We start from the raw sequence: 25,308 nt of genomic DNA on the forward strand, positions 1-25,308 counted from the left end.
GATAGATACCCAGTAGAATTGTTGGGTCATATGGTAGTTCTATTTTAAGAAACCTCCATGTATTATCTCATTTTTAACATAGCCTGCATTTCTCTGATTACTAATTTGAGAGTCTCCTTATCTATTTATTGGCCATTCTGCATTCTTCTGTGAATTCTTTTTTCATATTTTTGCCAATTTTTCTGTTTTTTTTTTTTTTTGCTTGCTAATTTACGAGAGTTCCTTGGATGTTCTGATTTTATTTATTTATTTTTTTTTTGGATGTTCTGATTTTAATCCTTTGTCCTAGTTTTGAAAAATATCTTCTTCCAACACATTTCTTATCTGTTACTCTTGTCAAGGGTGTCTTATTTTGGAGAGAAAGTTTTACTTTTGATGTCATTAAATTCATCAGTATTTTTTTCCTTTGAAGCTTGTACTTTTGGGGTCTCTGCTTGAATCAGCTACCTTTTGACATGTAACAAACCACCGCAAAGCATAATGGTGTAAACCAGCAGTGTTGCCCTGCAGTGGCCTGGCAGGGTGGCCCTCTGGTCCGGGACTGCCTCCTGGGACTGGGTGGTCGAGGGTGGTCTCAGGTCACGGGGACCTCGGCTGGGAGGGCCGGGCCTCTCACCCTCCCGGAGGCTAGCCCAGGCCTCTCCACACGGGGATCTCGTGGGTTCCGGCAGTGGGGTGGACAAGCCCTGGGGTGGACAAGCCCATGCTTTCCAAGCCTCTGCTTCTTCACATCGCGAGGACCCTGTGGACCAAAGCAGGACCCTCAACCAAGCCCAGAGTCAAAGAGTGAGAAAAAGAGTCCGCCTCTGTCCTGGAGGGAGGAGCTGTGGAGTGTTTGTCTGTCTTAATGCACTTTATTTTTTAGAGCAGGTTTAGGTTCACAGCAGAATTGAGCAGAAGGTACAGAGATGCCAATTTGCACCCAGCCCTTTCACACTTTTTCACACCCAGCCCTTTCACACTTTTTCACACCCAGCCCTCAACATGCGCAGTATCCCCATCCACAACCCCCTCAAAAATGTTACAGTCCATGGACAGAGCATACTGCCCAGAGTCCACGAGTTTCATTCTTGGCGGTGTTTGTTCTGTGGGTCTGGACCAATGTCCGACGACACGTATCCTTCGTTGGAGGATCGGGGAGAGTAGTTTCACGGCCCTGAAAACCCTCTGTGCTCATCTGTTGTTCCTCCCCCTCTTCTCACTCCTCCAGGCTTACGCAGATAGTCTCCTGTGTTTCCTATTAGGAGTTTTATGGTCTTGGAATTTCTACTTGGAATTTCTTTTTTTGTATTGATTTTTCAAATCTTTAAATAGTTATTTAAAATATAAAGTATTTCATTTGTAATTTATATTTGTTACACTTAATAAATGATGTTATTATATATTATATTGTGTAATTATTAAAATAAATTTAGATGTCAAATTTTAATTTAAATCAGTTTTTTCTACAGAGTGAACCACACTTTTCCAAAATCAGTTATTATGTAATCTCTCATTTTTCCCTCTGGTCTGTACTGGCAGCTCTGTCATATACTGATTCCTCATGTGCATGCTGTTCTATTTCAAAGCACTCTGTTTCTGTTCTGCCTCTCCTCTGCCTATGTTCTGTAGTCCGGGTTAGTGTCTGATAAAGCTGGTGCTTCTCTGACTTTTGTTCTCAGAACTCCCTTGGCTATTTGTGGACTTTTACTCTTGTTTATAAAATTTAGAATTAATCTTTTCAGCTGAAGAATCATCTTGAATTCATCAAGTTCAAGGTTTTAAGGCACAACGTAGTGACTAGAGTCAACAAAACTGTGTTGTACACCCCAAGGTTGCTATGAGAATAGGCCTTTCGTGTTCTCACCAAAACAACGAGAAAAGAGCAGCTGTGTCAGGGGAAGAGTGGCTCACCAATCTCAGGCGCCGTTCACTCCATGATTCCGCTCAGGTGGGTCAAGTCATCACACCACACACCTTAAGCTAAGATACCGTTATGTGTCAACCGTATCTCAGTGAAACTGGAAAAAGTCGCCTTGAGATTTTGGCTTAAATTGTATTAACTTAGAGATTAGTTTAGGGGAAATTATCATCTATTCTGTGCCAAGTTGGCCTACCCATAAATATGGTACATATGTTAGTTTATTTAGGTGGTCTTTTATATCATTTGTTAGAGTTTTAATTTTTTTCCAGAACTTCATGTGATTTGGGGGGGGTTAGGTTTATAGATAGTTAAGTTTTTGATACTTTTTCAATGATGTCAAACAATGGGTTTTTTGTTTTCCTGTGTTTCACCAGACTTCAAATGATATAGGAAAAGCTTTATGGAATTGTTGAAATGTTGTTTAAAAAAAGCTCTGAATCTGAGGAAAAAGTATGTCATCCAGGGTTATAACAGTATTAATATTTGAAGTGACATCATTCATCATGCCTTCTAAACTGTAACAAATGATTAGCTTCCAAATGAAATCAGGCTGTTGAGGTATTCACCCAAGAGATTTTAATAGATTTTTCTCTCCCAGTGATGCAGGAAGTTCAGTGTTCAGTACAATTCACAAAGGCATAAGGTCATGAACTGCTCTCTCTGAAATCTTTATTTCAGCAGCTCCTGTTAGAGAGAATTAATTGCTCAACTGTAAAAACAAGAGTTCCAGAGAAGTTTGAAAAACCAGCCAGATGGGACAGAGTTTCATGGCACACGCAGTCTTCTACTCTAGCAACAACAAAAAAACAGGACTTTTTCTTTAAAAAGGGGGTTACATTTCCATTGTCAGCACAATGCTTTATAATTTTCCTTTGTTCTTGGGAGAAAAACTGAGAGAGGTGAAGGGTGAAACTTAAATACTGAGTTTTCAAAGGATGGATGCCAAGGAAGGTCCTCACTTGCTCAGAAAAAGATTATAACTTTGTTATTTTTGCAGAGAATAAAGGAACATAAAGTACCTTTTGAGATCCACCTGTATAGACAACTTGAGAGTGCTTTGTGTTATGGATGCACAAATGTGTTCAGTGGAACAATTAGCTGGTCTAGGCAGCAAGTGCCTTTTTTGTTTCAGATTTTTCTCCTTATTTTTCCTTTTTTATTTTGGTTTTGATTATTTGTTATTACATTTTTCATCTCTTCTTTTGCATTCATTTTTTTAATATTTGGACCCACTGCAAGTATTTCTGTCAATGAGAAGTCATGTTATTTGGAACATGGGAAACTCAGGTCCAGTTGCTGACATTTCAATTCACTGGACCTTAGGCCAGGGTCATTCTCTGAGTTCAGCTCACCCCCCTGACACAGGAGTGGGTTAGGTGACCCCTAGATGTCCTGTCAAACTCTAAGAGCCTGCATGTCTTCTTGGACTCTTGGCCTTTGGAGATAATTCTTAAAGTTTCCATAAATAAAGTAGAAACCAGCTATGTCTTTAAAACCAGTGGGAGGCTTAGGGGACACAGTAATCACTCTGTTTCTGTAATCCCCTCCTAACTGACTCAGAAACTGCTAGGACGACGGGGATTGCACATGATAACAAGAGCAAGCTGTGTCTTTCCCAAGTCCACATTTCTTCTAGCAATTTCTCAAATTGCCATGAAAACTGGAATGGATGCGAGTTGGAGTTTGTCAACAAGATAAGAGACTCATGGATAAAGTGAGTTATCTGCCTTTTGTTCCGACCGAAAGGTGACTTTCCTTGAAATCCTGCTGAACATCTAAGGAATTAATCTGGTTGAGTGAGCTCAGCCCGACATCGAGATGCTCTGATGCCCTTCTCAGCAATGATGCTGAAACAGCAGCAGCTTCAGTCTGCTGAAGCAGTCACCACTGCCGGGGGAGAAGAAGAGAGAAACTAAAGAAATCAAAGGCTTTGCGAAAGTATGGAATGGCAATTAAGAGGCTGTCCTCTTGCAAGGGTTACGTAAGCAGTTGGTCACTTGCTTACCGATGAAGCCCTCACCTCTGCTCTCTGCCTTCTGGGAGCTTACAGCTTTCTTCCCAGCCACTTTGTCTTCCACAGGCCAGTGAACTCAGTGCCTGCTAACAGGCTTCTCCAGGTGGTGCCATACCCCTTAGGACCAGCGCGCCCTCACTAGCCCGTTGGCCTTTGCATCGTTGGGTCTTTGACTGTTTAGCCCCTTTCAGTTCTCAGGTCCCTGCTCTGGGGAGGCCCCAACTATGGACTGTCAGCCACCATATTTCTGGCTGGCCATTCTTCATTCTTGGAATCCACCGCAGCTGCTATCGTGCTGGCCCTTCCACCTTCATCCTGGCCTTAGCCCCTGGTTCTACAGACTCCTGCGCTGAGGCCTCCTCCCTGTCCTTCCGGGCTGATGCAGCACGTGGAGGGTGCTTTCCCCTCTTCTGCCTCCCGGCTGCCCCAGCAGGGCCTCATCAGTTTTTAAGTACTGATTCATTTATTTGGCTGCTCCAGGGCCATAGTTGGGGCACTTGAGGTCTTCTAGCAGAGGTAGTGGGATCTAGTTCCCTGAGCAGGGATCGAACCTGGGCCCCCTGAATTGGGAGTGCAGGGTCTTCGCCAGTGGACCCCAGGGAAGTCCTCAGAGCCTCATCTGCTGACCAGAGGCACCAGGCAGCCTGTCCATTCCTGGAACCTGACTTTTCCTTGGACACAAACGTGCCTCTTCACAGCAGATGGGGTAGCGGTCCCTTTATCTCTGTCTCAGGTCATACACGCCTGGACGTGCCCCCTGCCATGTCTGGACGTGACTTGCTGGATTCTGAGCAGAGGGAACCAGCGCAGGAGCCATGCTTCCTTGGACTTAGGAGCCCTGCTCCCTCAGGGAGGGAGCTTCGCCTGAGCTTGAAAGATGAATTCATTAGAGACGGAAGGCTCCAAAAGAGCAAGGAATTGACCTCCTCTCAAAGAGAACAGTTTTCTCACTGTGAAGCGTAGTGACAAGAGAAACCTTTCATTCTTTGCTGCCTAACCAGAAAGAGGACCAGATCTCCAAAGTCAGCCTCCGTGGAGGCTTCGGGCGACAGTGTTGAGCTCCGGAGGAGCATCCGGGCAGACACAGCGACGCATCCTCCTCAGCGCATGCGCCTTCCTCCGGGTGTCGGTGCTGTCCTCACGCGGGCAGTCCCCAGGTCCGCAAGCCCCCTCACAGGCGTGTCTGTAAGTGTCACCTCTGGGACCCCACCTTCCTGGCACCGAGCCTAGGCCTCGTTTTCTCTCCCCGAAGTCAGCGCAGTCACCTCTTCACCCCAAACTCCCAGCCCCACTCTTGCCCTTGCCTTTCTCTGCTTGAACATAATGGTTTCCTTTTGCCTTAAAAAAGGAAGCCCATGTTTCTTAGTACAAGCCAGAGTTCCCTGCGGTTGCGTCATTCATTAGCGTGTGCCCTGTGATAAAAAGGCCAGGTGTTATCCCTGACCAGATCTGATGCAGTTACTCTCATGTTAGCGTCTGCCCTGGCACAACAAATGGCTCATGGCTTCAGCCTGCCCTCTCTTGCCCCCTCTGGCCTGAGCTCCTGGGGTGCCCCCAGTTACTTCTCATCTTCTCTCCAGCTGACCTCAAATACCCCTGCCATCCTAAGGGGAGAACGGCTCTCCTCTTTTTTGTGCTGTCACTGTGTTTAGCATCTTTGATCTTGTGCTACAAATGGTTGCTGACGCATCTATCTTTCCTAGCAGCGTGTAAGCTTTCTGCATCTAGAGCAACGTGATGCTCCTCTTCACAGCTGCTAGTCCTTGGTCGTTGCAGGTGCTCAAGGAATGTTCGCTGAGAAGAGTCTGCTCAAGTGCCCACCGGGCTGCAGAACCCAATAAAGGGGCACACTCGACACACCTGTGTACTTGCACGTTCAGACACACACATGGATACCCAGGCATGCGATGCACACCTCCATTTGCATACATGGCGTTCGTTTGTCCGTTACGTAACACCCTGAGCTATGCCACCCTCTGCTCAGAGGATGGAGTGGTTTGACCGAGGGGAAATTTGGAGAGAACAAACACGTATGATAGGCACAGCCCTTCTCCTTTTCCTCTTTCGGAAACACCCTGCCTTCAGGGGACACGAGCTGGAGGTGGGTGGGGGAGGGCGGGCGGGGGAGGCTGTGGTGGCCCAGCTGTGCTGGGGGCCTCGGTGCTGGGAGATGCATTGCTCAGTGATACAAGCTGCGTGCTCAGGGTCAGCTTACTCACGGTGACGCAGCCCCGCCTGCCCGCTTTCTTGATCTCTTTCTCAACTGGCCCGTGAAGGAGGCAAGCAGGAAAGTGTTTTCTCCTGGGACCCCTCAAAAACCCTCACAGGAGGAGAACACCGAGGCAGATTAAAGTGATTGCTTTCAAGGTAAATAACTTTAAATAATTAAAGAGATTGTCTGCCCCTGTCTGCTCTGGGTGTCTTCCCACTTGCATGAGGCGGGGGGGCTGAGGGGGTGGCCTCTTCTCCGCTGGTGTGTTTCCTTCCTGCTTGTGGCGTGTGAGACACCCTGCTAGAGCCTGTTGTCTGTGCCTGATGCAGGGTCCTTCTGTGATGTATGAGGCGTGTGTGGTGCTCCTCAGCTTTTGCAGCCTTGGGAATCTCCGTGAACACAAAGAATCGTTCCTATTTCCCTTGATTTGTTTGCAGCTGGTTTTGCTGGCAAGGCCCCCCCTGCCCTGCTGGCTGCATCTCCCCAGGGAGCCGGTCTCGCACGCAGGGACGTTTGTGTCCCGCCCCGGGCGTGACGGCATTGTGTTGGCTGCACCTTGTCAGGCGTCCCCTCCAGCAGGAGCAGTGTTCTCGTGGGAGGAAGGAGACCCTCCTGGAGACACAGAGGCGGCCCCGTTCTCCCAGTGCAGCGCTCTGGGCTGCGACAGGCCCTGGCTTTGTCCCCCTGCTGTGTCAGCAGTGGCTTCACTTCCGTCTTCTCCAGGGTGAGACAGACTCAGAGCCGATTCCAAGACGAGGGTTGGCTTAGAGTTCAGTTTCACAAGCAGCCGCCTGTTGAGGAAGGTCCCAGAGACGAGGATCACTGGAGGGAGAGGTTGAGGAGCGGCTTGAGTCGTGGGCTCTGAAGCCTGCCTCGGGGGCTATTTTGCACACATGTGTGTGTGTCTGTGTTCAGTCGCTCAGTTGTGTCTGACTCCTTGTGACCTCGTGGACTCTGTCCATGGGATTTTTCCAGGCGAGAATACTGGAGTGGGGTTGCCATTTCCTCCTCCAGAGAAATCTTCCCGACCCAGGGATGGAAGCCACGTCTCCTGCATTGGCAGGTGGATACTTTACCACTAGTGCCACCTGGGGAGACTTAGGGACCAACTGATGTCCATCTCCACTGAGAAAGGGAGACGAAATAACCCACGGCTACGGCAGAGGGGTTGAGTCTTGGCCTGGGTGCCCCAGGAGCTGCGTGGCGGCATCACCTCTTAATGGGATTGACAGTTCCCATAGATTGTAGTTCCCATAGACCGTGGGCATTCCTCTTCCAATAAGTCTCAGAAAAATGACAAACCCATCATGCTAAAAACATTTCACCAACTCCATTTTCACTGAAGGAGAGTTTTTTTTTTTTAAATCTGTTTGCTTTTGCATTTTGCACTGGGAAAATCCAACAGTTACTGCAGACTGCCCCTGCCCCAGGATCCCACTCAAATCTGAGCAATCCTGTGGAACCCGCTGGTATGAATGTCACATTATTTATGTCTGTGATTAACAGTGCTACCCATCTTCGAGGGAGGCCTGCAATTTCTAGCTTTGGAGGAGGGCTGTAGAGCGTACATTTGATTTTTGAGGTATCCGAATAAAATGAATGTTTCCAGAGCTGTGTGCTGTTTTGGAGATTTTGAAATGGGAAGGAGGATCTCAAAATATAAGGGAAGGACTGTGCAGGTCACGTTGTGTAACACTCTGAGATACGTGAATCCTTTTGGTAACATCCCTGATTCTCACTGCGAATTCGCGGACCCCCGCAGTGCAGCGAAGGCCCTTTCGCATCACACCGTTTCCAGCGTGTGATGTGCCCACTCCCAGCGTTCAGTGGCACCGAGATGGCCCTTGTTTTTACTCCAATACTTGCATATCTATTTTCTTACATATTAGACAAAAAAAAATCAAAGGGCGGACCTTTCATAGAAAAGTGAGGAGAGGCTGAGAGCATTACAGCAAAGGAGCACAGTCCGCCTTGCCTTCGGTGTTTGCAAAGAAGAGGGGGAGGGTTGGGGAAGTGTGGTGGGAAGCCCGAGTTTAGATATAGGGGAAACAAGACGAGATGGCAAATGTGGAGCTTGTCAGGGAGGACCTTGGAAGCCATGATAAGTGAAACAAATGGCGTGTTAGAAATAGCAAGAACACGGGCTTCGGAGAAAATGAGACGCAGTTCTGAGGTGGACTTGCTCAGCTCTGACCGTGGAGGCTCTGAGGATTTTTTTTTTCTTCTGGGTTACTTGTTGACCCATGGATGGTGGTGCCATCACAATTATGTATCACGGGTGGTGATCATGCTTCTGGCAATAACTGGGTAGGTTATTTTGGATCATCCTTGGTTCTTAGAACAACTTGAAAAGCTGGACTAAAAATAGAAACTTTTTAAAAAGGACATTGGAAAGCTACCAAGATATGGAGAATCTGAAGTACCAATATTAGTGTATTTTCTCTGACACAGTGAAATCAAGCTAAAAATAAATAACAAAATTCAGGAGACAAGTCCCCATGTTTGAAAATTAAACAATACATTTATAATATCCATGTCAAAGAAGAATCACAGTGGAAATTACAAAATATTTTGCGTTAAGCCACAATTAAATTGCTGCCTTTCAAAACTTAGGATATGCAGCTAAAGCCAAGCTAAGAAGGACATTTATGGTTTTAAATGTTTTAATTTATGTGTACACTATAAAAATTTTAAAGACTTTTTAAAGACTGAAAAAACAGTTGTTTAAGAATCTAAAGAATTTAGAAAACAATCAGAAAATCAAGTCTAACAGTAAAAAGAAAGAAAAAAATCAAAAATTAGTAAATAGAAAACAAACCTAAAACCAATAAAATCAACATTGCCAGAAGTTAGTACCATGAAACTTCCTTTAAGCACCACGTTAACCTCACTCCATAAATTTTGATATGTTGTGTTTCCTTTCACTTAGTTTAAAATATTTAAAAATTTTTCTTAAGTTTGTTGATATTGGACTATATTATTTCTTGAGTTATAGATATTGGACTATGTTAAAAATCAGGAATTTCTGTTAATCAAAGGATACCATTAAAAGAATTAAAAAGACAAACCACAGAGGGGGAGAAGTTATTTAATGCACATATAAGTGACAAAGACATTGGATCCATAATATATAAAGAACTTTTACAAATCAATAAGAAAAAGTTCAAAAGAAAAATGGGCAAAAGACAAAAAAAATACACTTCACAAGAGAAGATACCTAAATGACCAATAAATATATGAAAATTCAACCTCAGTGCTCATCAAAGATGTGCAAATTAAAACCACAAGGAGATACCTGGGTTGTAAAAGGCAAGAAGATGATCTTCAGCTGTTAAACTAAACAACATCACATGGAGGCCTTACCATGTCCTTCAGGAATCTGGCAACACTAGCCACGGGAATAAGATCATCTGAACAAGTTTATCAGGAAGCCCTTGTTTACATCGTCTTCTTGGCTGCTTTGACAACATCTGTATTTGGAGGCGGTCCTCTGCAAGCGTGAACAATGGGACAATAGGAGGAAAGGCATCCCCATGATCACCTGTCAGAGGTGAAGAATGATGCTTGGGAGCCTCAGTGTTCTGCTTTCTTTCTCAGCTGCCAAGCAGGAAGCCGGCCAGAGGGTGCGGTTGGCATGTAATAGGGGCCCTCTCAAGGAAGAATTTAAGGGAGTCTGGGCTGTTTTACAAGACTCGAGTCCTAGGAATGATTCCTTGGGCTGCTGTCAGAGAGGGCTTTGCAGTTAAGGATCTGGAGGTGGGTCCCCCAGGAGGACAGCTGAGCACTGCTTCTGACGAGGGGCACACAGGTCCACAGCTCCCTGGCCGGGAACACCCCCCCGTTTCCACCTCCGAGTAGACAGGGTGATTAAGAAGCTGCATGTTCAGTCCCAAAGTGTTTTGCAGAAAAGCAAGCTTGGAAAAAGAAGATCACTGGGCCACCTCTACTTTCTTGTCTCTCTCATGTGCAAGATTCTGGTAAAACTCACACACTCGGGACTTCCCTGGTGGTCCAGTGGCTAAGACTCTGTGCTCCCAATGCAGGGGCCCAGGTTTGATCCCTGGTCAGGGAACTAGATCCCACACACCACAACTGGAAAAAAAAAAAAAAACAGAAAAGATCCTGAGTACCTCAACTAATACCTTGTGCAGCCAAATAATTAAGTATTAAAAAAAGAAAAGACCCACACACTCAAGTGATGATGGAGCTGCATGCATGCTTAGTCGCCCAGTCGTGTCCGACTCTTTTTGACCCCATGGACTTGTAGCCACCAGGCTCCTCTGTCCATGGGATTCTCCAGGCAACACTGGAGTGGGTTGCCAGGCCCTCCTCCAGGGGATCTTCCCGACCCAGAGATAGAACATGGGTTGCCTGCATTGCAGGTGGATTCTTTACTGTCAGTCACTGTGGAAGCCCAGATATGGTGTTGGGTTCCCATCAAAGTCTCATCCATTTCATACCACCTCCCAGCAGCTGGCCTGGCACTGCTGTTTGTTGTTGCTGTTGTCTTTTCGACCCCAGGGACTGCAGCACGCCAGGCTTCCCGGTCCTCCACTATCTCGCAGAATTTGCTCAAGTTCACGTCCGTTGAGTGGGTGACGCTATCTCACCGTCTCACCCTCCGCCGCCCTCCTTTCCCGCGCTCCCCACCCTTCGGTGCTCTTCCGCAAAGGGTCCCCTCCTCGGCTGCCCGTCTTCGGCCCCCAGGCCAGACTTTCTCTGGACGGTTGGTTTCATCTTGGTGCGATGCTCTCCATAGAAGAGTCCAACGTTCCCCTCGTAGACTCATTCACTTCCTTCCCTGCGTACGTCATGGTCGTCTCAGAGAATGTCACGTCGTCCCCCTGGTTGGAATATGCTTTCAGGTACCTGTCTTTTGAGACCGGTCAGTGGCCGTTTCTACAGGCGGACCCTGACCCAGCTGATGGTGACGTGAGCCCACGTTTTCCCTGCAGTTCCCCAGCCTCTGGAGGCACTCTCCTGTATTTTGTGTCTTAACCTCTCGGCCAAACAAAATCCTTCTCAAGACAAATCCTGACACTGTGTCATACCAAGTGTAAGTGGCAGCTCCACGAGTTATCTCTATCATTTTTTGCCAAAGAATTTTCCTTTCTTTGGCTGTTCTAGGTCCTCATTGCAGCAGGCAGGGACTTCAGTCTTCACTGCGGCATGTGGGGTTTCTTCCAGTCGCAGCGTGTGAACGCCTGGCTGCGGCGTGTTTGGGGCATAGTTCCTATGCTGTTGGGCTGTGCCTCTGAGCTCTGACTTTTTGCGCCCCCAGGAACGGTAGCCCGCCAGGCTCCTCTGTCCATGGGACTTTGACTAGAGTAGGTTGTCATTTCCTACTCCAGGGGATCTTCACAACCCAGGCACCAAACCCACATTTCTTTCGTCTCCTGCCTTGGCAGGTGGATTCTTTACCACTGCAGCTCCTGGGAAGCCCGTCTAGTTCCCTGATCAGGAATCAAACCTGGGTCCCTGCACTGGGAGCACGAACCTTAGAACCACCAAGGAAGTCCCTCCCTCTGTCGGTTGTTCAAAAAACTTTTTATTTTGTATTGGGATATACTCAGCCCAGTATTCTTGCCTGGATAACCCATGGACAGAGAAGCCTGACGGGCTACCATCCATGGGGTTGCAAAGAGCCTGACATGACCAAGTATGCGCACATGGGCACACACAGACACAGACACACACAGACAGAGACACACGGACACATATACAGACACAGACACAGACACACAGACACACACACAGACAGGCACACGGACACATATACAGACACACAGACACAGACACACACACACACAGACACACAGACACACACACAGACACAGACACACACAGACAGAGACACACAGACACATATACAGACACAGACACAGACACACACACACAGACACACACAGACACACACACAGACACACACATACACACACAGACACATACACACACAGACACAGACACACACACACACAGACACAGACACACACACACACACACACACACACACACACACACACATAGATACACACAGACACACAGACACATACAGACACACACAGACAGAGACACACGGACACATACAGACACACAGACACACACACACACACACACACACACACAGACACACACACACACACACACACAGACACACACACACACACACAGACACAGACACACACACACACACACACAGACACACACAGACACACACACAGACACAGACACACACACACACAGACACACACACACACACAGACACACACACACACACACACACACACAGACACAGACACACACACACACACACACACACACACACACACAGACACACACACACAGACACACACAGACACACACACACACACACACACACACACACACAGACACACACACACACACACACACACAGACACACAGACACACACACACACACACACACACACACACACACACACACACACACAGACACACAGACACACACACACACACACAAAGACACACAGACACACACACACAGAGACACACAGACACACAAACACAGACACACAGAGCCAATTAACAGTGTTGTGATAGTTTCAGGTGAACATGAAGGGACTCAGCCGTACACACACATGGATCCCTTCTCCCCCAAACTCCCCTCCCATCCTGCTGCCGCTTGACATGGGGCAGAGCTCCATGTCCTTCCTGCCTACCTCTATCATTTTGAAAGAGGTCAGCCAAGGAGTCCTGTGCCTGCATGTTTTAGGGAATAGCAAACAAGCAAGAGGGTTTATTGCTCCAAGACACTCTCCTGGTTCACCAAATCACATTAAATAAGCAAATTGCTGTTTGTAATGATCCCTGCTTCCCTGTTTTAATATTTCAGAATGAGAAAATGGGGATTTAGAGCAATAACGAACACTGATTCATTGGCTGCCTCAGTTTCAAGTTCTAGACATGATAAGGTCTCCCTCAGCCCTCAAAATAGCAGCCATCAATTTGTACACCGCATCACCTAAACATCAAATCCTTCCTTACAAGGGAAAGTTACATTTATAAGTGGTAGTGATAGTTTTATTCTTATTTAATCCTCCAAAGTGCTGACTGCAGCAAAGTGAGCATTGCAAGCATGTGAGGGCTGTTTGTTGGGTGAATATCAGAATATTACCACTAATGAGCTGTCAGCTATTGCCTTGATAGCTGTCTCAACAGTGTGTTAACACTCATCAGCTGAAATTTCTTACATATTTATTTGAAGGGAGAAAAGCATTTTTTTGGGAAAAGATATCCACTAATTTTTACTAAAGTTTTGTATTTTCTGAGGAAGTCAAAAAATGCCTATCTACTTGGACTGACCTAAAATACAATGCTTTTAATACCAACCTGATTTATTTATGACCAGGCTTCCAAAATCATGTTCAACTTTATTGTCAAACTGACCTCTACATCAGCAGTCTTTTCCAGGTTCTTATTTTTAGCCATGCTCTCTCTCTTTTTCTTGCTGTTTTCGAATGATTAATGATAATTAACCCCAATCATTACACCCTGAACTCTCGTGCTTTATTCTAGTTTTTAAAAGTCTTCATGCATGTTATTGATTTCACCTTCATACATGTTTGTGAAGTAGCAGGAAGAGTGAAGAGGGTGGTACAGTGTGTGAGCTGCTCTGAGAGACCTCGGGAGGGCAGGTGGGGAGCGCAGCGAGACATGCACAGGGCGGAGGATGTGGGGAGAGACGTCCCGCTGCCCCTCTCCCAATGGGGGAAATCTTTAAATTCAGATTGTTCCTTGTCAGTTAAATACCCGTATGCTTTTTGAGCCAAATCAGACTTTAACAGAAAATAGTTAAGAGATGGAACCATTCCGGCACCCAGACTAGCGCTTGCTTGCATACCAAGCCTCTCTGGGTTCTTGCCAGTCTCGGAAATCTGGTGGCTTTGAGTTTCTGGGGACTCTCAATGTCCCTCCCCAGTGCTTTGTACGTGGGTCAGTTACAGTGGCGATGTACCTGTATAGATGCAGAAATGTCAAACTTTAAGGAAAAAATAACTACACAGTATTTTGGAATATGACCTGGGAGCAGATGCCACAGGTCTGCACAAACTGTGCCTTGATTTGGGCAGATCGTGAGTGGATATGAATGTGGTGCTCCTTAGTTTGTATGTGGGATGTGGTCCTCAGAAAGTCCTCTCAGAGAACACTGGCCGGATGGACCATTTCCCCAGCACATCGTTTTTGGCATGCTGATTACTGTGAGTTAAAGGCATTTGAGAAGCAGCAGTGGAAAGCAGAGCACTGTGACCCTTCTTTTCGACCTGAAGGCAAGAGATGAAACTCCTGCGTGAAAGGCGCCTCTCTTAGTACCAGGAGGCACGCGCGCGTGCTCAGCCTTGTCCGGCTCTTTGAGACCCCACGGACCGTAGCCTCCCAGGTTCTCCTTTGTCCGTGAGGTTTTCCTGGCAAAATTACTGGAATCAGTTGTCACGTCCTCCTCTAGGGGATCTTCTCGACCCAGGGATCAAACTCACATCTCCTACGTCCCCTGCTTTGGCAGGCGGATTCTTTACCACTGTACCACCTGGCAAGCTATACCAGGAGGAAGACACGCTTATCACCAGACACGTGGAACTGGTGCTCAGAATCTGTGCAAACATGCCTCCCTGAGCTAAGGCTTGTCTTCCCCGTATGGTTCCACAAGTCACTCCCCCAGCCCAAGACTCTGTCCTGTCATTGATTGTTGAAGATGCTACACAAACTGGATGCTCAGCTGCCATTTTTGAGTTCCTTTTCCTTTGAGTTTCTCCCTTGTGATGTGAGCTGCACGTGTTAGTAAGATGTTCCTTTTCCTCTTGTTAATATTTTTGTTTAGGAGTTTCAGCAGAAAATCTAAGATGGGTAGAGAGAACGTTTTGCCTCCCCTACAACTTCCAGGCGGTGCTGTGGTAAAGAATCTGCCTGCAGTGCAGGAGATGCGAAAGTCTGAGTTCAACTCCTGGGTGGGGAGAGTCCCTGGAGGAGGGCCTGGCAAGCCACTCCAGGATTCTTGCCTGGAACATCCCACGGACAGAGAACCTGGTGGGCTACAGCTCACGGGGTGGCAAGGAGTCGGACACGACTGAGCACCACCACCCACCCATAACTGCGAAATAAATCTTGGGGACTTCCCTAGTGGTCCAGTGGGTAAGACTCTGTGCTCCCAATGCAGGGGGCCTGGGTTCAATCCCTGGTCAGGGAACTAGATCCCACATGCCGCAACTAAAAAGAAAAAAAGATCTCACATGCCACAACTAAGACCCTGTGCAGTCAAGTAAATAAATATATTTTAAAAGATGAACCCTAGGGGAACTATTTCTCGGGGAACTATGGGATGATAAGTACCACGGCAAGCCAGGAAACACATGTTGTCAGACGACAACATCAGTCTGAATGACAAGGATGCGTTTTAGGTTAAAGGGGGGCAATGACGTGTCATAGAGGAGAAGGAAAGGAGAGAGGGTAAAGGAGGTGATTGGGGGAACCTAAATCTTGAAGTCGGGACAGGATTCAACAAAGGGAGACGCAGAGAAATTCCCAGGAGGAGACGCTCCAATGAGGTCCAGACTTCAGGGGGTTCGGGGCGTGTTCCAGTCGTGGCAGGTTCTTAGGGACAGGACAACGTGATGGCTTCAGAAAGAAGTACCAGGCGTTATCTTGTCCGGAGGTCACTGCATTTAGCACAATCTGACGTGTAGCTCATCCTCAGCAACTGATGTTGAGAGAATGGACACAGGTTGAACTGGAAAGAGTGGGAGCTAGGCCCCTAGGACGAGGGGTGCAACCTGGACCCAGGGCAGAGAGAAGATCAAGGGTGTGCCCGGGAGAGCTGATAGGCGAGTGGGGAGACAGCTTCATGGTTGAAAGCCTGGGGACGTGGAGAAGGAGAAGATGAGGGGCAGCGGGAGCCGGGGCTGAGAGCACCCGAGCAGCGGCCGTGGTTGTCTCCATCACAGACACACAGGGATCCCCTTGATTCTGTCTCTTGGTTCATAAAAGAAAAGTGTGAGCACACAAAAATTTATTACAAGGTACTGTTATGGCCACATGGGACAAAGGGAAAATGAGAAGATGGGGGGAAACCCTCCAAGGCAAACTGCTAAAGCTGCTCAGGAACGGGGGGAGGAATCATTGTAAAGAAATAAAGGGTCTCAGGAGTCCTGAACGCCCATAAATTATACTGAGACAGCCCGTGTTGCTGCCTGGCAGAGCTGCGCCTTTGTCCTCGCCGCCTGTTGTCATGGGCTACCAATCCTGGAGAGAAAACTAGCTCTGAAGCAACTGATTAAATAAATTTAATTATCTTGAAAAACATAAATAGGGCCTCGTGGGACTGCTTTCTTTTTGGCCAGCGGGTAAGAGCCTGTCACGTGACTCCTCTGCGTTCTGCCCTGATGCGATGCCCCGATCCTCGTGAGTCCCTTCTAAAGGTGGGTGGTGGTTGGTGCAGTCACTCAGTCATGTCTGAGTCTTTGTGACCCTGTAGAAGGTGGCCTGCCAGGCTCCTCCGTCCACAGGATTCTCTAAGCAAGAATCCTGGACTGGGTTGCCCTTTCCTCTCTCCAGCAGACCTTCCTGGCCCAGGGGTCGAGCATACACCTCATGCACTGGCAGCCGGATGCGTTACCACCAAGCCAACATCTGGTCCTAAAATACGTGGTGTGTCTAGAGATTTCTTACTCATCCTAGGGACTGTTCTTTTTAAGAAAACAAAAACAAAGACACGGATCCAGCCGTCTAGAGGCCTGGTGCAGAGGTTATCCTCCTTTACAGGGGAGCAGCTCCAGCAGTCTTATCTCTGTCCCTAATGTGTGTTCAAGTGAGGGTTGAAGGTGCAAGTCAGAGACCCCAGGTGTGAGCTGGACCAGTGGTTCTAATGTGACGCTGGCCCACCTGAAGCCGCAGCCTCACCTGGGCATGTGTGAGGAACACGCGCTCTCACGCCCACCCCACACCCACGGGGTCAGGGCTAAGCCCCCAGAGCACTGTGATTCTGGTCAGAGCTGAAGCTCGTAACTAGTGGGTTACAGCCTTCAGGCCTGGATTCAGTTCAGTTCAGTCACTCAGTCGTGTCCCACTCTTGGTGACCCCATGGGCTGCAGCACACCAGATTGCCCTTCCAGGTTACAGTCTGGAGAACTGTATTAGTCAGGGCTTTCCAGAGGAATGGAGCCAATGGGCTATATATAGACATGCATAAGAGGAGATTTAGCACAAGAGTTGGCTCAGCAGTTGCAGAGGCTGAGAAGTCCCCTGCGCTTCCAGGTTTAGCAAATAAAAATACAGGGTACTTGGTTACATTCGAATACATTCGCTGCGGGCTGGAGACCGAGGGAAGCTGGCAGCATGACTCAGTCTGAGGACCAGTAATCAGGGCACGGATGGAGTCTGGTCCTGACCTGAGTCCCAGAGCCCGAGAATCCGGATCGCTGGTGTCCAAGGGCAGAAGGAGCCAGATGTCTCGGCTCAAGCCAAGAGACAAGTGTGCTCTTCCTCAGAAAGAGAACTTTCTGTCTCTTCGGGTCCTCGGTGGATTAAATAATGCCCACCCATCCTGGGGAGGGTGATCTATTGTACAGAGTTCACAGATTCAAATGCTAATCTCTTCCCAAAACACCCTCACAGACACAGCCAGAAATATTTTACCAGCTATCTGAGCATTCATTAGCTCAGCCAAGTTGACACATAAAATTAACTATCACAGTAGCTATCGATAAAGCTAGTGTATAGACTGAGCATATCATGCGGGTTGATTCTTCTCCCTTCTTTTGTTCATTCAGTCCCTGTTTCATTTCATCCATATTTTATGGTGTACTTGCCAGATATCGCTATGTCTGCTGGGATGATAAAGCAGGCAAGGTTTCTGCTCTCAGACAGACTTGCAGATAAAAGACAGAATACCCAGTTCAGTTTGAATCTCTGAAATGAAAATGAATTTGTTTAAATATGTTTGTCCCAAGTATTGCATGAAACATCCTAAAAGTTAGTCTTTGTTTTTCCGAAATTCGGATGTAACCAAGTACCCTGTATTTTTATTTGCTAAACCTGGCAGTCTACTCTGTGGTATGTATATTCTTATGGGGAATGTAGACCCAAAAAAAGTACACTTATTTTAAAAAGCAGTGCTTAAAAAAAAAAAAGCAATTCTTTTCAGTGGTGATGTATGCAACTGAGAAATAAAAAGGTATAGTACAGTGAAGAGTGGCATTGGGTAGGCTGGTTAGAGAAACCCTCTCTGAGGAGCTGGGAGCCAATTACCTGTAGCTCTGAGGGGAGAAAATTCCAGACAAAAAGACCACTTTAGTGCAAATTCCCTAAGATGAGAAGATTTTAATATGTTCTTGGAATTGGCCAAAAGTCAGCATGGATGAGCGTGGCAAGGGAGAGAGGCTGACAGCGGGGGTGGAGAAGCAGACAGGAGCCCAGGCTCGTCTCTGCTGAGGCCAGAGTGGAATGCAGCTGAGTCTCGCACAGGAGTGTTTCTAAGCACAGAGGAGCCGCCACGCTGGTTTTGTGATCTTAGACACTACCCTAGCTTCTGCAAGAGAACCCTTGTTTCTGCAAGAACAAGGAACAAGAGTGTGCAGCAGGGAGGCAGGTCAGGAAGGACTCGTTGAGGTCCAGGGAGGAGAAGGTACCAGCTAGGGCACGTGCTTGTCAGGGATGTAGGAAGGAATAGATACGTTTGGGATACGCTTTGGAGAGGGGTGGACAGGAGGAGAGAAATTGATGCTGTAGAGAGAGGGGAGAACTGCAGGAGAGAAGTGCTTGAGGAAGAAGAGGGGATGAAATGAAAAGCATCGCGGAAGAAGTAGGTGTGGACAAGGGCAGCGTACCTGCTGTGATTAATAAGAGAGGAGACAGAGTGTACATGCAGATGCAGGTGGGGCTTCCTTGGTGGCTGAGATGGTAAAGATCCCGCCTGCGGTGCAGGGGGCCCGGGTTCCATCCCTGGGTCGGGAAGATCTCCTGGAGAAGGGGACAGCGACCCACTGCAGTATTCTTGCCTGGAGAATTCCGTGGACAGAGGAAACCGGTGGGTTACAGTCCAGAGGGTCACAAAGAGTCGGACACGACTGAGCGATGAACAATTTCACTTCACTTCACAGACGCAGGTAGATTTGGAGATGTGGTTAGGGACAGTAAGGAAGTCCCAGGAGGAACTGCTTTTTTAAATTCAATATCAGCTTTATCACAAAAATTGTGTGTTTAATATTGTGCTTGTGCTTAATTGCTGAGTTGTGTCCGATTCTGAGACCCCATGGGCTGTAGCCTGCCAGGCTCCTCTGTCCATGGGATTCTCCAGGCAAGAATACTGAAGTGGTTAGCCATTCCCTTCTTCAGGGGATCTTCCCAACCCAGGGATCAAACCCTGGTCTCCTGCATTGCAGGCGTATTCTTTACCATCTGAGCCACCAGGGAAGCCCAAATGAAGGACCTGCGCCAGTTCCATGTGTATATATATTTGCAAATTATGTCAACCACCATGTCTGCTAAGCGGAAGACAGTCACAACTTGATTGGATGCAATTACAAATTGTGTGTCTGCCCTGAACAATTTCAAATATATTTTTGCTCCATTGGGCTTCTTCTTTAAGAAACTCTGGTTTAAAAAAAAAAAAAAAACATGAAATCTACCCTCTTAACAAAATTTTTAGATATATACAGTATTAACTATATGAATATTGTTGTAGAGCAACGGAACATCATGTTGGATGCCTGAAACTTTTTACCGGTTAAATTAACAGCTCATTTCCCCCATCCCTAGTCTGTAGTAACCACTTCATATCCTCTGATTTTGTGAGTTTGACTGCTTTAGACAGTCTTGTAAGTGGAATCATGCAGTTTGTTTACTTTTGTGGCCAGCTTATTCACTTAGCATTAGGTCTTCAGGATGTCACATATCGCAGGATTTCCTTGATTAAGGCTGAACAATTTTCTGTTGTATGTATAGATCATATTTTGTTTATCCTTTCATGTATTGATGGATATTTGAGTCATTTCCACCTCTTGGCTATTGTGAAAAGTGCTGTGATGGATGTGCAAATACAAATATCTCTTTGAGATCCTGCTCTTAAATACTCAAAAGTGGGATTGAAACAGAGCAGGACCCTATGGCCCTTGCCCCCGACCCCTGTCCTCAGCCTGCTTTTTGTCTGTGGAAAAACTTTAGCCAAAGAATAAGCTTAATCAGAGAAGTGAGAAATGCAGAAACAAAGGAAAACAGTCAAAGGAGACCAAATAATAATAACGTATCATTAAGTGTCGTCACGGACTTTAGTTCCTTCTCAAGTGCTGTAGACAACATTCTGAGCCAGATCCTGTGAGCTGTCTGTCTATAGACCCTGAAACCACCCCCCCCAGGTGAAGTTAGCTACGCGATGACGGGACTATAGCCACGACACCAGCTGCCACAGTTCCCAGAATTGGCCTCCGAGAGATGGACACAAACTGACCTTGGGACCGAAGAGGAACTGTGCCTGAAACAGCCAAGATGGCGGTGGTCAGACCAGCGATGGCCGATTTCAAGACGCCGGTCAGAGCTGGCTGGGCTGTTTCTGCATGGAGCCCTCCCTCTTCTGTAAAGGCTCCTGCCCACCGGCGGCCAGTGCGGGGAGTCGGCTTCTGGACAGACTTCCGCACCCCACGCACCCCCGGCTGCTGGCATCTGAAGTAAAGCAAACTTTCCTTTCCACCGACCTGGTCTCTTTACTGGCTTTTGAAACAGCGAGTCGTGGGACCCCACTTTCGGTAACAGGATTGCTGGATCCTATGGTTGTTCTATTTTTAATTTTCTGAGGAACTTCCATATTCTTTCCACAGTGGCTGTACCAATTTACATTTCACCAGCAGTGTACAAGTCTTCTAATTTCGCCACACCCTTGTCAACTCTGATACTTTCTGTTTATTTTATCGTGGCCGTTTTCACAGAACGCAGTGGGGCCGCATGGTCGTTTTAACTGGCATTGTCCTGAGGATGAGTGACGTTGAGCATCTTTTTGTACACTTGTTGGCTAGTTGCATGTTTTCTTTGGAGAAATGTTTATTCAGAGCCTTTGTCCCTTTTTAAAATTGGGTTGTTTGGGTTTTTTGCTCTTAAGTGGTAGGAGTTACTTGTATTTTGGGGATATTGGCATCTTATCAGATATATGGTTCACAGAGATGGTCTCCAGGTCTGTGGGCTGCCCTTTCACTGTGTAGATTGCAGAAACTTTTTAGTTTACCGTTGTCCCATTTGTCTGTTTTTGCTTTGTTACTTGTGCTTTCAGCATCATATCCAAGAAATCATTGATAAGACCATTTGGCTTCTTAACGGTACTAAGGGGTAAGTGTATTATTTTTCCCATGAAACACTGCTCCTCCAAAGATTATACTTACATTGTCCCTGCAGAAACAAATTTTACTTTTAATAGTTACCTCTTAAACTGAATTTACAACAGAATTAGCCATCACATCAGACATTTCACCTTTAATAGAACACACTCCAAAAACATTCCTCTGATTTCATTAATTGTCTGAAACAGCAGCAGCAAAATCTAAACTTTTCTTTTTGAAACATACGATGACACTGTATCAACCCGCCATCAGTAACTATTTGCAAGGTTTTTCTCTGCTAATGGAGCCAGCAAAAACAGTGGTTGCCTCATTTTTCACATCTGTAAGAAAAACTGAAATAAAAAGGAGCGAAATTAACTTAGGTGAAAAGTTACTTGATGTGAACAAAAAGCCATGCTTCACAGAGTGATGTAAATGACAGTTGCACATATCATACTTGCTCTTTGGGGAAAATATCTATTCAAAGTCACGTCTTGAATTCTCCTTTGAAAGAGATGCTGATGCTTCTTCAGCTGGTTTGTGCCTCTTGGTTTTTGCGTGGTCACTGACAGAACAACAGCTTCCATGGTGGGTAACCGAAGGCAACGGCCATTTGACCAAGCCGTTTAAAGGGCTCACCCCCAGGGCTACCACTGAGCCAGTGTTTCTTATTCCAGTCCTATGTATTACCTGCTTTCTCTCTCTGAAGGCTTTCCAGACTTTTTTCTTTAAACTCTGGTGTCTTAAATCTCACAGTGTTGTGGTTCCTTGTGACTTTGCCCGTTCCAGGCGCTCCGCGGGGCCTTCACACCTGGGGCATGGTGGTGCTTTAGTCGCTCAGTCGTGTCCGACTCCTGGGACCCCACGGACTGTCGCCCGCTGTTTATTCCTGTGGTCGAGATTGCTCATTGCCTGCCTCATAGGTCTTTCCTTCTTTCTTACTAGCGGAATGTCTATACAGGAGGGCAGCGTGCCTAATTAGAGCTCCCCAGCCACTCTTGTCGGCGGGTGCGGTCTCGTAACTCATTCCCGCCTAGTGAGATGTGAGGTGGGCCACAGCTGCAGTGGGTGGCTTGGCCGCTCTTCTCCGTGATAGAGACGCAGATAGACCGGAGATGGGGAGAGCGTGGCAGGGACTGAGCCCCGTCCCCGCGGCCGCTCGCCACGCGGCTCCAGGGAGCTCTGTTCAGGCGGTCTCGGCACAAGGGCTCCTTAGAGTCTGCACCCAGGCCCTGCAGGGGAAGCCGAGCCCCGGCGTCCTCCCAGGGTGGGGGCCCTGACCTGCGGATGCGACTCCAAGAGTCTCGCGCTTCTCCGCGGGGCTCTGTTTTCCTCCCTCTTCTGGGCTTCGTGGCCCCGGTGCCCCCCGATCAGAGTGTCTCAGGGTCAGCCTGCGCAGAGAACCAATCTGACGCCTGCTGATGGTGGAGGAGCCGCAGCCCCGGCCGGGTGGAGAGGGGTGAAGGGAGGGAATCAAGGGTCTGGGTCCTTCTAAAGAGTGACCCCTCTTGCTTTCAGCCCCATCCCAACCTCTGGATTCAGACACAGCCGATGCTTTCAGACCCTCAGCCTTTAGAGGATTCATGGTGGATTCCACTGATGGTTTGTGGCTTCTCTAAGCATAGACACTTAGCAGAATGGAGAAAGCTGAAGCTAAGTGAGATTCCATCATTATCTTTCCAAATTTTGTTGACTTTTTTTTTCATTTCCTCTCGCATTCACTTCTTTAATTCCTTTACGACTCTCTCAGTGGGTCTGCCGAGGGCACGGAGATAAAGGCACTCGGGGTTAACCTGAGGTTGACAGCTGCAGGTGAGGATGCAGGCCTCGGTGAGTTCTCATCAGTGTCTCTGCTGAGGAGCCTCGGGCCTTTAGACCACACCCTCGGCATGTGGACTGAAAACAAGAGCAGCAAATGGAAAGAAAAACAGTATCATTCAGAATTTCAGCTAGAGGTGGAGAAGCCTAAAGACACAAAAATCTGAAGCCAAGTTTCCTCTTGAATGACCAATAAAGCCACCGCGTACAGTAAGAATAAGAACAACCGACTCAACAACGAGAAGAGTCAGCTCTACTCAGCGCTGTTGACCTGGCCTGCTGTCTGCCCAGGCCGTGGCCTTCCCATTCGACCCGCTGCGCCTCTCGCCGGCGCTGGCGCTGCTGCAGCTGAAGATGAGGAAGACGCGGCTGAGAGCTGATGCTTACCTAGCACTGGCTATGTGCCCGGCACAATTAATGTTTCGATCCTCACCACCATCATTTCCGACAGTTACTGTTATTATATCTAACAGGATGATGCAGCAGAGAGCAGTTAAGTCCCTTGCACAAGTTCCCATAGCTGGGACAGAACAAATAGAATAAAGGATTAGCATCTCAAATAGAATGGAATGTTCAAAGTGAAGTCGCTTAGTCGTGTCCAACTCTTTGCAACTCCATGGACTATATCCTGCCAGGCTCCTCAGGCGACAGTCCATGGAGTTTCTCAGGCAAGAATACAAGAGTAGGTTGCCATTTCCTTCTCCAGGGGATCTTCCCGACCCAGATCGAACCTGGGTCTCCCACATTGCAGGCAGAAGCTTTACCATCTGAGCCACATGGTTCAAAGCCAGGACTAAAATGACGAAGTCCTTCTCTAGAGGCTTCCCTTGTACAAATGCACCATAGATAAAAATGCTTGAATTTATGTGTCACTTGACAACTTCAAAAGCAATTTCACTTCATCTCATTTGATCCCTGGGGCTGCCTTGATGGTTCCAGTGGTAAAGAATCCACCTGCCAGTGCAGGAGATGCAGGTTCGATCCCTGGGTCGGGAAGATCCCCTGGAGAAGGAAATGGCAGCCCACTCCAGTATCCTTGCCTGGAGAATCCCATGGACAGAGGAGGCTGGCGGGCTACAGTTCATGGACTGGCAAAGGGTAGACATGACTTAGCGACTGAATAACAGAGAAGCACATTTGATCCCTGCAGCCCCATGGTACAGCTGAGAATTCCAGTGCCCATCTGACCCCAGACGGTACTAGTAAGGTGACTATTTTTATCTCCTCACACACTGATGTATGTTGTCGTGAGGATTCTCAGAGCATTAACCCTGAGCTCAGCTCTTTCACTGTTCATTTTGATGATTATGAACCTCCCTTTACACAGAACCCCAGGAAGATATATTCTAAAGGCAACAGAACTACTTGAGTGCAAGTTGTAAATTGTTGGTTTAAGCCTCAGAAAGTATTTTCCCATGGAAACTGCATGAGTCATGGTAAGTTGTAGGCCGACCCACAAATGCCAGAATGTCACTGCTGTTACCACATCCACCGCGGTTCTCCAGGACCCGAGGGGAGAGGGGCCCAGGAGGAAGGGGCGGGCCTGGGGGTGGCGTGGTGCCCCCCACTGCGGGGTAAAGCTCGGAGAGGCCGTTATCTGAGTATGAGGTGGGCCAGCCTGGCGTTCTTTACACCTGATGTGCCTGCGTGCCATGTTGCTCCAGTCATGTCTGAATCTTTGCGACCCCGTGGACGGCAGCCCAGCAGGCTCCTCTGTCCATGGGATTCTCCAGGCAAGAACACTGAAGTGGGTTGCCATGCCCTCCTCCAGGGAATCTTCCCAACCCAGGGATGGAACCCGAGTCTCTTATGCCTCCTGCATTGGCAGGTGGGTTCTTTATCACCTGGACTACCTGGGAAGTCCTTACACATAGTGGCCCCACACAAACCCTTGCCGCTGGTGCAGAAGGGAATAAAATTTGCTTTTTATTTGTAGTTAAAACTTTTTTTATTGAAATATAGTTAATTGACAATGTTGTAATAGTTTCTAGTGTACAGTCGAGTGATTCAGCTATACATACACATGGGT

The 25,308-nt window shown here is 47.5% G+C and overlaps 1 long non-coding RNA gene and 1 other non-coding gene across 2 annotated transcripts in view; both read left to right on the forward strand.

Moving 5' to 3' along the window:
* Positions 1–6,059: 6,059 nt before the first annotated feature.
* Positions 6,060–25,308, forward strand: part of LOC139034120 (uncharacterized) — a 42,073-nt gene continuing 22,824 nt past the window's right edge. The window contains exon 1 of the long non-coding RNA XR_011486564.1: positions 6,060–6,284. This is a non-coding gene — a long non-coding RNA (uncharacterized lncRNA). The remainder of the gene's footprint in view (positions 6,285–25,308) is intronic.
* On the forward strand, positions 10,130–10,201 carry TRNAG-CCC (transfer RNA glycine (anticodon CCC)). Its single transcript has one exon. It is a non-coding gene; the product is annotated as a tRNA-Gly (tRNA).

The sequence above is a fragment of the Odocoileus virginianus genome, unplaced genomic scaffold (assembly GCF_023699985.2).
Source record: "Odocoileus virginianus isolate 20LAN1187 ecotype Illinois unplaced genomic scaffold, Ovbor_1.2 Unplaced_Contig_26, whole genome shotgun sequence".
Lineage (NCBI taxonomy): Eukaryota > Metazoa > Chordata > Mammalia > Artiodactyla > Cervidae > Odocoileus > Odocoileus virginianus.